The sequence below is a fragment of the Podarcis bocagei genome (genome assembly GCF_964188305.1).
Source record: "Podarcis bocagei genome assembly, chromosome: 5".
NCBI classification, from domain to species: Eukaryota; Metazoa; Chordata; class Lepidosauria; order Squamata; family Lacertidae; genus Podarcis; species Podarcis bocagei.
In genome coordinates this window covers 99,854,083-99,866,377 of record NC_138129.1, presented here as the reverse complement: position 1 = coordinate 99,866,377, position 12,295 = coordinate 99,854,083, and positions in this window count along the sequence as shown.

Here is a 12,295-nt window from a genome sequence, read left to right as displayed (position 1 = left end):
AGTTTGGAAGTCTCTGTCTTGTCTTTGCACATGCGCAGTTCCATCTAGGAGCAACAACAATGGAAAGAGCCAAACTGTTGGCTCCTGCAGCGAGACTCAGGATTTCCACTCATGCTCACAAACGTAGGAAAAGGCACCGCCTAGGATAAAAGGATGATCACAGAGTAGCATGTTTGTAAAGGAACTTGATTAGAATAATAATAATGATTTTTTTTTATTTTTCTATTTGGGTTTGTGGGGAAGGGGGGGGGCTGGGTCTTGGTGGGGAGGGAGATCTGTGCTGGAGCTGCTGGTCTCACTGCTGTCGCTGCCCGGAAGAGAAAATAAGACAAAAGATTTTTAATCTTTCCATTTATTATTATGTTGACAACCCATCTTTCCTTCAAGGATCTTCAGGTGGCTTACGCTATTCTCCCTTTCTTTAATTATATTTATTTCCTCATTCCATTTCTCTTCTAATATCTCTTCCTCCTCCTCCTCGCAGACCAGGAGGTGGATTTTAGGGGCACGACAGCAGGAGGCCAGCAGCTCGCACAGCCTGCCACACTGGCCATTCTCTCTTTCAACAGCCTTTGAGAACAACTGAGTAGGCATCTAGAGCGTCAACTGAACAGGCATATGGATCAGCTAGTCACTGGGCACAGTCTATTCTTTTGGAGGGGGCTTTCCCCAGTTTCCATTTATAAGAAGTTTGAAAGGTTGCCTCTTTATAAAGTCTGTTTCCTTGTGACGAGAGACCACACTGGAGACTCATAGTGTTTTTGAAATATATAAAGGTAAAGGGACCCCTGACCATTAGGTCCAGTCATGGCTGACTCTGGGGCTGCGGCGCTCATCTCGCTTTATTGGCAGACCGGTCACGTACAGCTTCCGGGTCATGTGGCCAGCATGACTAAGCTGCTTCTGAACCAGAGCAGCGCACGGAAACGCCCTTTACCTTCCCACCGGAGCGGTACCTATTTATCTACTTGCACTTTGACGTGCTTTCGAACTGCTAGGTTGGCAGGAGCAGGGACCGAGCAATGGGAGTTCACTCCGTCGTGGGGATTCGAACCGCCGACCTTCTGATAGGCAAGTCCTAGGCTCTGTGGTTTAACCCACAGTGCCACCCGCATCCCTATTATTTATTTATTTAGATACTTGGGTTTTGGGCGAAGGGAGAACTGGGTCCTGGAGCGGGGTAGAGCTGTACTGGAGCTGCTGCCCTCACTGCTATCGCTGCCTGGAAGAGAAATGAAGAGAAAAAATTCTTAATTGATGACCCATCTTTCCTGCAAGGATCTCCAGGTGGCTTTCGTTATTCTCCCTTCCTCCCTTCCTCATCCCATCCCTGAACTCTTCTTGAATCAGGGAGCTGCCTCCCCCCATCCCAGTGATCCAGATTCTCTCTGGCCTCCCTGTTCCTCAAGAACAAAGATCACCATCTCTCACCATCTCTATTGGCATCGGTGGCATCCATCCCCTGGTCGCTTGGTCTTACATTAGTTGTTTCCACCTTCACTAAAGATTCCTTCTGATCTTCATAACCATCACTTCATTCTCCCATTTCTCTTCCAATATCTCTTCCTCCTCCTCCTTGTAGACCAGGGGATGGATCTTTGGCACGTGACAGCAGGAGACCAGCAGCTTATGCAGCCAATCTTTATAAACTAATCTAACCATGACATGGTTCCCTACGTTTCTGAATCTTGAGGGATAGAAACAGAATGCAGAAGGAATTAGGAATCCTACTTATACTTCATATGAAGAAAGTCTCTTCATTACACCTTTCTCACAAACTACCTCCTCAAACTAAATATGCTCATCTTTAGTTTTATAGTCCCTCTCCTCTTTTGTCCAGTTCTGCCCCTCCATTCGCCACTTTTCTTTTCTTGATTCTCCAATTAGTCCGGCCGTTTCTCCCAGACCACGCTACGCCATCTTTGCCATCTTTATAGGTTCGTGTTTAATATAAGTTCAATATTAAAAGTGTTGCCTTCTCTTTTACCTTTGTTTTCCAGGAACTTCCACTCTTTTACCACAAACAGCGCTGACAATCCAAGTCTTTTAACTCAGTCTCTTTCGCTGGGCTCACGCCACTTCAAAGTAAAAAACAAGTTAAGTCCTTGAATTCCGCTTCTTTTAATGGGCTACTACTGCTGCTGCAGAGTGAAATTTGAATCTGTCTTCCTTTTCTTACTGGTACTTGTTAGAGAAATCTTCGCTTATGGTTAAGTATAATGAGAAAGATTTCCAATATATTTAAGATAAAATCTCCCGTTCTTTACTCTTTATGTGCTAGTCTTTTGGGTCTGTTTCTGAGCAGTTCACTTTGTATAAATAAGTCTCACAGACCCTCTTCTCCTCAAGCTCTCCTTGTTAGCTTAGTCCAGTAATTAAGGGGATGGAGAAAGTGAGAGATTTTGCTGCCGTTCTTACCGTTTGGGACTTGGAGGCTTGCTGCTGAGGATTGCTTGTGTCCTTGCGTCTAGGTACTCTCTGTCGACTTACCTCCTGGTTAGGACGTGGGCTTTTTTGATGCTGCCGGACAATGTCAGCCCTGGGCCACGCCCAGAGCCTTTTTGGGGGTCGTGTAGCCTCCGTGTTGCCCCCCAAAGTTCCCTCTAACAGCTGCTAGGCGCGGAGAACCCACGAAGCACATCCACAACGGAGGGCGGAAAAACCGGAAGCCCTTACATACCAGGTTTGGGAGGGGGATTTGGTCTGCGATAGGCTTTTTCCGTAGGGACACGGGTGGCCCCAGAGCCTATGGCTTGCTGATCAGAAGGTCGGCAGTTCGAATCCCCGCAACGGGGTGAGCTCCCGCTGCTCGGTCCCAGCTCCTGCCAACCTAGCAGTTCGAAAGCACAAAGTGGAAGTAGATAAATACCATATTTTTCGCTCTATAGGACGCACTTTTTCCCCAACAAAAATTTGGTTTTGTAATTTGGAACTAATGTGATTTGATTGGTTTGCTAATAAAAATTATTTTGTAAAAAAAAAAAATTCAGGGGAAAGTTGTGTGCGTCCTACGGAGTGATTGCAGGCTGCGCAGCTAAGCCCAAAGCCAGAACAGGGAGAAGGAGTGCTGCACAGCGCTCCGTCTCACTGTTCTAGCTTGGGGTTAGCTGCGCAAAGCCTCCGCAGGGCAGCGGGGTGAAGGCACCCTGCTGCCCTGCGGAGGCTTCAAAGGCCGCCCCCGAAGCCAGAACAGCGAGGCGGAGCACTGCGCAGAGCTCCGTCTCACTGTTCTAGCTTGGGGATGGCTGCGCAAAGCCTCCGCAGGGCAGCGGGGTGAAGGCACCCTGCTGCCCTGCGGAGGCTTCAAAGGCCGCCCCCGAAGCCAGAACAGCGAGGCGGAGCACTGCGCAGAGCTCCGTCTCACTGTTCTAGCTTGGGGATGGCTGCGCAAAGCCTCCACAGGGCAGCGGGGTGCCTTCACCCCTCTGCTCTGTGGAGGCTTCAAAAGCTGCACTCTGTTGGCTTCAGGCAGCTATCCGCAAGCTTTCGGAGCGCAGCAGGAGTTCCCGCTGCGCTCCGAAGGCTTGCGGATAGCCGCCTGAAGCCTGGAGAGTGAGAGGGGTCAGTGCACACCAATCCCTCTTGCTCTCCAGGCTACGCTTCGCTGGAGAGGCGCTGCACAGTTTTCCCTCTCTGCGCAGTGCCCCTTCAGCGAAGCAGGAGGAGAAATGGAAGGGGCTCCGTTTCTCCTGCCGCTTCGCTGAAGGGACGTTGAGCAGAGAGGGGGAGAATTCCCCCCCCCCCCGTTCTCCCCCTCCTATGGTCCAGTGCATCTTATGGTCCGGTGCGTCCTATAGAGTGAAAAATACGGTAGGTGCCGTTCTGGTGGGAAGGTAAACAGTCTTTCCGTGCACTGCTCTGGTTTCGCCAGAAGCGGCTTAGTCATCCTGGCCCCATGATCCGGAAGCTGTACACCGGTTCCCTCAGCGTATAGAGCGAGATGAGCGCGCAACCCTAGAGTCGTCCGCGAGTGGACCTAACGGTCAGGGGTACCTGTACCTTTACCTAGGCTTTTTCCAGATCTGCCTTACTGCCCTATGTTTCTAAATCTTGAGGGAGAGCATAAGAAGCAGAATGCAGAAAGAATTAGACATCCTACTTGTTGGAGTTGGAACTTAACAGGTTAAGTTCTTCCCATGATGCCACACCATTCTGACGTCAATTTTAGAAGCTTGGGAGGAGCTTTGGGCAAAGTTTGCCAGTCTCACTGTGTACTGTGAGGGAAAAGGAGTAGCCATACAAATGGCTGCAAGCAGTCCAGGAGAATCCTGAGAAATATCGGAATAAAAGCTGTAAATAGACAAACTGGACTCTGTGTGAGTTTGTCTGGAAGCCAAGCTACGTGACAGGTAAACACCGCTGTGCGAAACTCTGCTAATGGCGTGACGGAGAGCTCGGAGCAGAGCATGCGGCAGGAGAAGCGTGCCGGGCAGTAAAGAGCTAATTGAGGGCCATAAATCAATTAGCGGGAGTCACGCCTGATAACAAAGTGCCATAGGTTATGGGTAACCTTTAATCATCGCTTGTAAACCTGTCACGGGGGAGTCTGCCGGGACCTGTAAAATCTGCGGTGTCGAGCAGAGACGGCAAGAGACGGAGGCAAAAGCAAACAAGCAAGCTGAAAGACGCAGAAAGTGCCTGTGTTGCTGAAAACTGAAAACAGCAAGGCGTAGTTTCACCAGGGACAGAAGCCAGAGGAGCTGGTGCTTATGTAAGTACAGCTTGGGGCCCCTTGGGAGAACGGAAGGAGATGGCGGACGGCCATGATTCATTCTCCGTGCCTTTCGAAAAGTTAAACGGCCAGAATTGGGGAGAATGGAGCAGAAAGCTGAAGGCCTGGCTGGTAGCTAAGGGTCTGTGGGACGCGGTCTTAAGGCCTCCACTGCCTCAACCAGCCGCCGGAGCTGCAGCAGCAGTAATTGCAGATGCGCATGCTTCGCAGAGAAAAAACCAGAAAGCCCTGGGAGCTATAGTGCTCAGTTTGGAGGGTTCAGAGTTGCCCCATGTGGAGGGTTTGGAAACTGCGCATGAAGCTTATGCTGCTCTTGAAAGAGTGCACCACAGGACCACGGCTGGTGCTAAAATCCACACCACCAGGCGTTTGTTTGAAATGAAGCTGCGTCCAGGTGGGGACATAAGACAGCATGTTACAGAGATGCTCTCTGTGTTTAATGAACTGCGGCTGTTGCAGGTGAACTTTACAGATGAATTGAAGGTTTATATTCTGCTAAGCTCTCTGGACAAAAGTTATGACAACTTATGCCTAACTTTGGAATCTATGAGTCCGCAGGATCTGACTTTGGCGTACGTCACAGGACGCTTGGCTGACGAACAGGAGAGACGGCTCAGGGAGAGCAAGTCTGGCGCAGCTAGCTCCACCGGGAAAAAGGGGGGGGGCTAAGCAAGATGAGAGCTTTGTTCAAGCTTTTGGAGCTCGTCGGTGCTACGTGTGTGGATCACACAGTCATTTGAAAAGAGACTGCCCACAGAAAGCGAGAACAGCTGGACAGGAAGGCTTCAAGGACACCTATCATGGGAACCAGTCGGGTTTCCATGGGAACCAGTCTGGGAGAGCAGGCCAGCATGGGAACGCAAGAGGAGGACGTGGTAAACAACGTGAGGAGACGTATCAGATAACAGCTAGTCTGGCTTTGTCTGGAGACAGCTGTGGGTCAAAGCTAAACTTTGTTATTGACTCTGCAGCTAATCGCAATTTGATTCCAGAGACACCTGCTGTCGAGAGGTGGAACTGCACGGCAATTCCTGCCGGGAAAACTGTAATGTTTGCAAATGGACAGAAAAGAATTTTAACAAATGCTGTAACTCTGCATTTTCGTATTTTGCAGGAAACGCTGGAGTGTTGTACTGTTCCTGGGATGCACCACTGTCTTTTGTCTGTGCCCTATTTACTGAAAAAGGGATTTACGGTTTGTTTTCAGGGTGATGTGTGCACAATCTCCAAAGGAGGGAGGATGCTTGCCAAGGTTAGAAAGGGGCAGAATGATCTCTTCATTCTTAAAACGTCTCTGGAGGGTGATGGGAAGGTTGAGAAAGCACAAGCACTGCGTGCTACAATTCCCAATCATGATGAATGTGTTCATGCTTGGCATACACGAACAGCCCACAGTTCTCTAGAAGAACTACAGGTGCTGCCAGAAGTTTCTAAAGGGTGTAGGATTTCAGAATGTGGACAAGCTGTAAGTTGTGAAACTTGCAAGCTGGCAAAGGTAAAAGGATGCAGTTATCCAAAGGTTGAGAGGATAACCACTAGGCCTTTTGAACAAATTCACATAGATTTGTTGGGTCCTGTAAAAGAACCAAGTCTGGGAGGGTCAAGGTTTCTGCTCTCGATGCAGGATAATTTTACACAGAATTCCTGGACACATGGTCTCAAATCCAAGGATGATGCAGCACAGCTGATCAAATGTTGGATTGAGGAGGTAGAAGTAAGGTTTTCCACCAAAGTGCAGGCTGTCACAAGTGACAGAGGAGCTGAGTTTACAGGTTCTGCTTTGCAGAAGTACTTTCGCAAGAAAGGGATATGTCACACAGTGACTGCACCCAATCAGAGAGGAGAGGCAGAGCTCAGGTGTCAGGCTCTGGTTAAAACTGCACAGGTGTTGCTGAAGGATTCTGGGTTACCTCCAAGGTTTTGGTTGGAGGCAATCAAGTATGTGAGCTTCACCTGGAATCGCACCTACAATTCCATGGTAGGGGACACACCGTTTGGTTTGTTGCATGGCAGGAAACCCCAGATTCATTTTTTGCGCAGGTTTGGGTCACATGCATCTGTGTCAGTACCTGCAGCGTTGCAGGGGCCAGATGGATCCAAGTTCCGGAAAATGATCTTCTGTGGGTATGAGCCAACAGCGAGTGCATGGAGGTTTGCATTTCCATCAGATGATCAGAGTAAGTTACTGATCAGCAAGCACGCTGAGTTCTATGAGCAGGATGAAAAGTCAAAACCTGCTGTCAAGCGTGATGTTCTTTCAGAATGTCTTTCTGATTCAGAACAGGAAGATTCTGAGGGGGAAGAAGGGGAGGAAGGAGAAACTGAGTCTGATGATGACGATCAGGTAACTGACCAAAGTCAGGAACAGGAGGAGGTATCTGTAGTTTTTCCACAGGTTAAGAGAACACCCAAAAGCGAGCCCAGTTCTCCTGTGAGTGTAATGGAGAGGATTCGAAAACGTTTTAAGTCGGAGGGGGAATCCCGTGAGGCTGAGGACACAGGTCCTGGTGGCAGTGAGTCAGAGGTAACATCTGAGTTTGTGCCCAGAAGGTCAAGTCGCGCAACAAAGGGCATTCCACCTGAAAGGTACCAAGCGACAAGTGCGTGGGCAAAATTCGCACAGTGTGATTCTGGGAGTGTTGAAAGGGTTCAACAGGTGCCTGGGAAAGATGCTGGGAAGGAGCACAAGGCAAAGGTGTTGAACTCAAAAGGGTCTTGTCAGAAGGTGCGGCAAAGGGGGGTGTTGGAGTTGGAACTTAACAGGTTAAGTTCTTCCCATGATGCCACACCATTCTGACGTCAATTTTAGAAGCTTGGGAGGAGCTTTGGGCAAAGTTTGCCAGTCTCACTGTGTACTGTGAGGGAAAAGGAGTAGCCATACAAATGGCTGCAAGCAGTCCAGGAGAATCCTGAGAAATATCGGAATAAAAGCTGTAAATAGACAAACTGGACTCTGTGTGAGTTTGTCTGGAAGCCAAGCTACGTGACAGGTAAACACCGCTGTGCGAAACTCTGCTAATGGCGTGACGGAGAGCTCGGAGCAGAGCATGCGGCAGGAGAAGCGTGCCGGGCAGTAAAGAGCTAATTGAGGGCCATAAATCAATTAGCGGGAGTCACGCCTGATAACACTCAAGAAGAAGAAATCTTCATTTTGCCGGAAAACATCATTACTTCTCACAAACCACCTTCTTTCTCCTGAACTATCCTCAGATAGTTGCTCTTCCCAAAGTCCTCAGCCAAGTCACTCAGCAGGGGGACGTGTCACAATGGAGGACATGACCCCGTTGCTTTAGCTACCTTGCTTAACAATGTGAATTGTTCCCCTTAACATTAATTTTTCAAATACATCTTCCAGTGGGTTTTTATTTTATTTATTTAGGAAAGATCTAGAGCTGGCTTCATCCAGCACGGTGCATTTCTGGACAGGACAGGAAACACCTTGCAAACACACACTTTTCAACATGGCGGTGTCACCAAGGGAAAACACTCCTGGCCTAGACTATGGCTGCTGTTTCTCAATTAATAGTAAAAAATGACCCTTCTCAACATCCTGTAGTAATCTGCCCAGTATTAGGATGGACAGGAGCAGGACTTCACCCTTAGACCTCCTCATCCCCCTGTTTCTTTCTGTTTCTGCCCAGTGTCGTCTGTCAATCAACAGCTTTCCTTAGCTTGCAAGGAAGTGAAATGTTATGAGTTTCTTGGTGCCAGACTCCCCTTTGCCACGAGTTTCTGGGTGCCAGGCGCTGAACCCCTGGACACTGAACATCTGGGGAATCGATCTAAGCCATGTTTAAATGTCCCCCAAGCTCTACATTTGATTGTTGGTTATTAAAAACTGATTGAAACCATTTTATTTCATTCACAAAAGAAATTTTGACATGTGATTATGATGACAGTTTATATAATAAAGGTGACACGTTTATTGATCCTCTTTGTAAGTTATTATTTGTCTAACGTATTTTTTATATATATTAATCAGTAAGGGGGTGGGGTGGGAAGCAGTGTTGCATATGAAACTGGTGGGTGGCTGTCATTAATCCAGATCCATTTCATAGAATCATAGAAACTTATAGCTGGAAGGGACCCCAAGGGTCATCTAGTCCAACCCCCTGGGATGCAGGAATCTCAGCAAAAGCATCCATGGCAGACGGCCACCCAACCTCTGCTTAGTAACCTCCAAGGAAGGAGAGTCCACCACCTCTCGTGGGAAGCTGTTCCAACGCCAAACAGCCCTTACTGTCAGAAAGTTTTTATGAATGTTTAGTTGGAATCTCCTTTCTTATAACTTTAATCCTTGGGTTCGAGGCCTACCGTCTAGAGCAGGAGAAGACAAGCTTGTTCCCTCTTCCATGTGACAGCCCTTCAGATATTTGAAGATGGCTGTCAGATCTCCTCTCAGTTTCCTCTTTTCCAGGCCAAACCTACCCAGCTCCTTCAAGGGTTTCTCTTCAATCTTAGTTTCCAGACCCTTGGTTGTCTTGGTTGCCCTCCTCTGCACACATTCCAGCTTGTCAACACCCTTCTTAAATGATGGTGCCCAGAACTGGACACAGGACTCCAGGTGTGGCCTGACCAAGGTAGGAGAGAGTAGGACTTGGACTTCGTTTCATCAGGACCCTGGACTTCCATAGATGCAACCGAGAACAGCGTGACCATTTTCTGCTGCTGCACATTCCTTGTGGCTGAGGCTCAGGGTAACGCCCCCGGGACCTTTCAGTTCATGGTGTCCATGGAGGCGCAGGTCAATTCTGTGTCCAGGGCAGCTGTTGACCAGCTTCATCTAGTACGCAGGCTGAGACCCTACCTGCCCACAGACTGTCTCACCGGAGTGGTGCATGCTCTAGTTATCTCTTGTTTGGACTACTGCAATGCGCTCTAGGTGGGGCTACCTTTGAAGGTGACCCAGAAACTACAAATAATCCAGAATGCAGCAGCTAGACTGGTGACTGGGAGTGGCCCCCGAGACCTACATTGGCTCCCAGTATGTTTCCGGGCACAATTCAAAGTGTGGGTGCTGACCTTTAAAGCCCTAAACAGCCTCGGCCCAGTATACCTGAAGGAGCGCCTCCACCCCCATCATTCTGCCTGGACACTGAGGTCCAGCGCTGAGGGCCTTTTGGCGGTTCCCTCCCTGCGAGAAGCCAAGTTACAGGGTAGTGGTGCCTGCCCTGTGGAACCCCCTCCCACCAGATGTCAAAGAGATCAACAGCTACCTGACATTTAGAAGACATCTGAAGGCAGCCCTGTTCTGGGAAGCTTTTAATGTTTGACAGACTATTTTATTTAAATATTTTGTTGGAAGCCGCCCAGAGTGGCTGGATATAAATCATAAATTATTATTATTCTATTATGATGATGACTGTGAGGTGTTACAAGTCATTAACTTCAAGCCACACTTTGAAGACACAAACCACCCCAGCTTTTCAGAGCTGGCTATCATGGCTTCTTTAATCTTTGTTTATTGCTCCACCATGTGGCTGAATCATATAAAGCACTGACTTTTACATATCTTTTGACCTCTAATTGCAAGAAGAGCTCGTTAACTTGGATTATAATCTTTATAAATTGGAGTTGTGGAGCAGGTCCTCGAGAGTGGGGGAGGCCTCCCACCATTCCTCCTTTTGATGAAAGGGAAACTTCTGACTTTGGAACAAAATTGGTTGTATTTGCCTATATGGCAGACACAACTCTCCCCATGTTTTGCAGTCTTTGCTGTCTGATCATCATTATCTATAGGCTTAGCCAGCTACCTGTGGTGTGGCTTCATCCTGTCTTAGAGAAAGCAAGAATTTGCTCTTAAGCAGGTGGAGCCATAGTAAAATCATGTTTGACACCTCTGTCATGGAACTGGAAGAGAAGCTCATTCTTTGAGACAAGAGCAGATTAATCTGAATGATTCTTGAGTTCAGGATGTGACTCTCTGAGGATCTATCAGAGTTAGCATTTTTTCCAAGCTTGCTCCTCCTACTTTAACAAATCTTTTAATTTTCTGAAGCTCTTCAGTGTTGTTGTTTTTTTAAAATGCAATAATCAGACATAGTTCCATCTGGTCCTCATGATGAATAGCAAGCCTGCATTAAAAACAAGCCATTTTCAATTATCCAAATAAACATTATAAAAACACAGTAGTAGTCACAGAACAAAACAGAAAATGCTGTCTGACAAATGCAAGATAAAAACACCGAAGCAAATATTCATAACTGGAATGACTTTTTCTACCACCCTACCCCAAATCCATTAAAACAAATGGAGCTTTAATAATATTTCTTTTTATCAAAGACTCCCAGGAGAGACGCGTGGCTCAGGCGCGCTACAGGCCCTGCGGTGAGTGCCGCCCAGCATTTTGTCACCCCCCTCAGTGGTGACACCCAGGTCAGACCACCTCCACCGCACCCCCCTTCCTCTGCCCCGGGATGCGAGTAGGAGTTGGGCCTGATGTACTCATTTCCCACACTCTTGAAAGGGTCAGGCATCCCTTGTTTGAGAAAAAGCCCACTGTAGAATCTGACACATATGAACGTGGGGGAAACTCTTGCTCTTTTGGTTTGAGCTGAGTTGGGGGGGGGGTATGCATAATAAGTGGGAACTAACAAATTACCATTTGGGAGTAGAAAAAGGAACCAGCAAAGATTTCCTGGAGGAGCAAGGAGAGAACACTGCTACTTTTTAGCAATATGCTCCTTTGCTTGACATAATCTAAAACAAGCTATATTCAAGGCACACAACATTTAAAAATATATAAAGTCCCATTCCTGCAAGTTGGAGTGATGGGATCTAGCCTGGGTGACTTTTTAAAAGGGTTAAACTGACATCAGTCACAAATTTATTTATAAAAATGATAGCTACATGGAAAAAAATTCAGAGAGGCAGCCATCTGTTGCAGGGGTTTGTGGCACCCTAGATATGTTTGCAAAGAAGAGTCTTCTTTCGATGCCTCGAGTTACCCTCAGTTGACAGGTATAAGTACATGGCAGGGGAGAGGTGACTGGAAAATGAAATGCAAAAAGATACAAAATGCAGCACTTGCAGTTAAGCATATACAGTGGTACCTCGGGTTAAGTACTTAATTCGTTCCGGAGGTCCGTTCTTAACCTGAAACTGTTCTTAACCTGAAGCACCACTTTAGCTAATGGGGCCTCCTGCTGCCGCTGCACCGCCGGAGCACGATTTCTGTTCTTATCCTGAAGCAAAGTTCTTAACCTGAAGCACTATATCTGGGTTAGCAGAGTCTGTAACCTGAAGCGTATGTAACCCGAGATATCACTGTATATACAAAATAAGCACAGTGACTACACAACAACATTTAACTATATTGCTAGGTTAATCAACACCTTTAAGTGGGATAAAAAAACATTTCCACAATTCAGGCTTAAGGTGGCAGAACACATCTAAGTTCTTGGTTCTTTGATGTGGTAAAATAGTTTATTCTTCCTGCACTGGACTGTGCTGTATGAGTTGATCAGCATATCCTGACTCAAAGCGTTATGGCAATGCAGACCTCTGGGAGAAAGCCCCATTTAACGCAAGGAGATTTACCGTATTTTTCGCTCTATAACACGG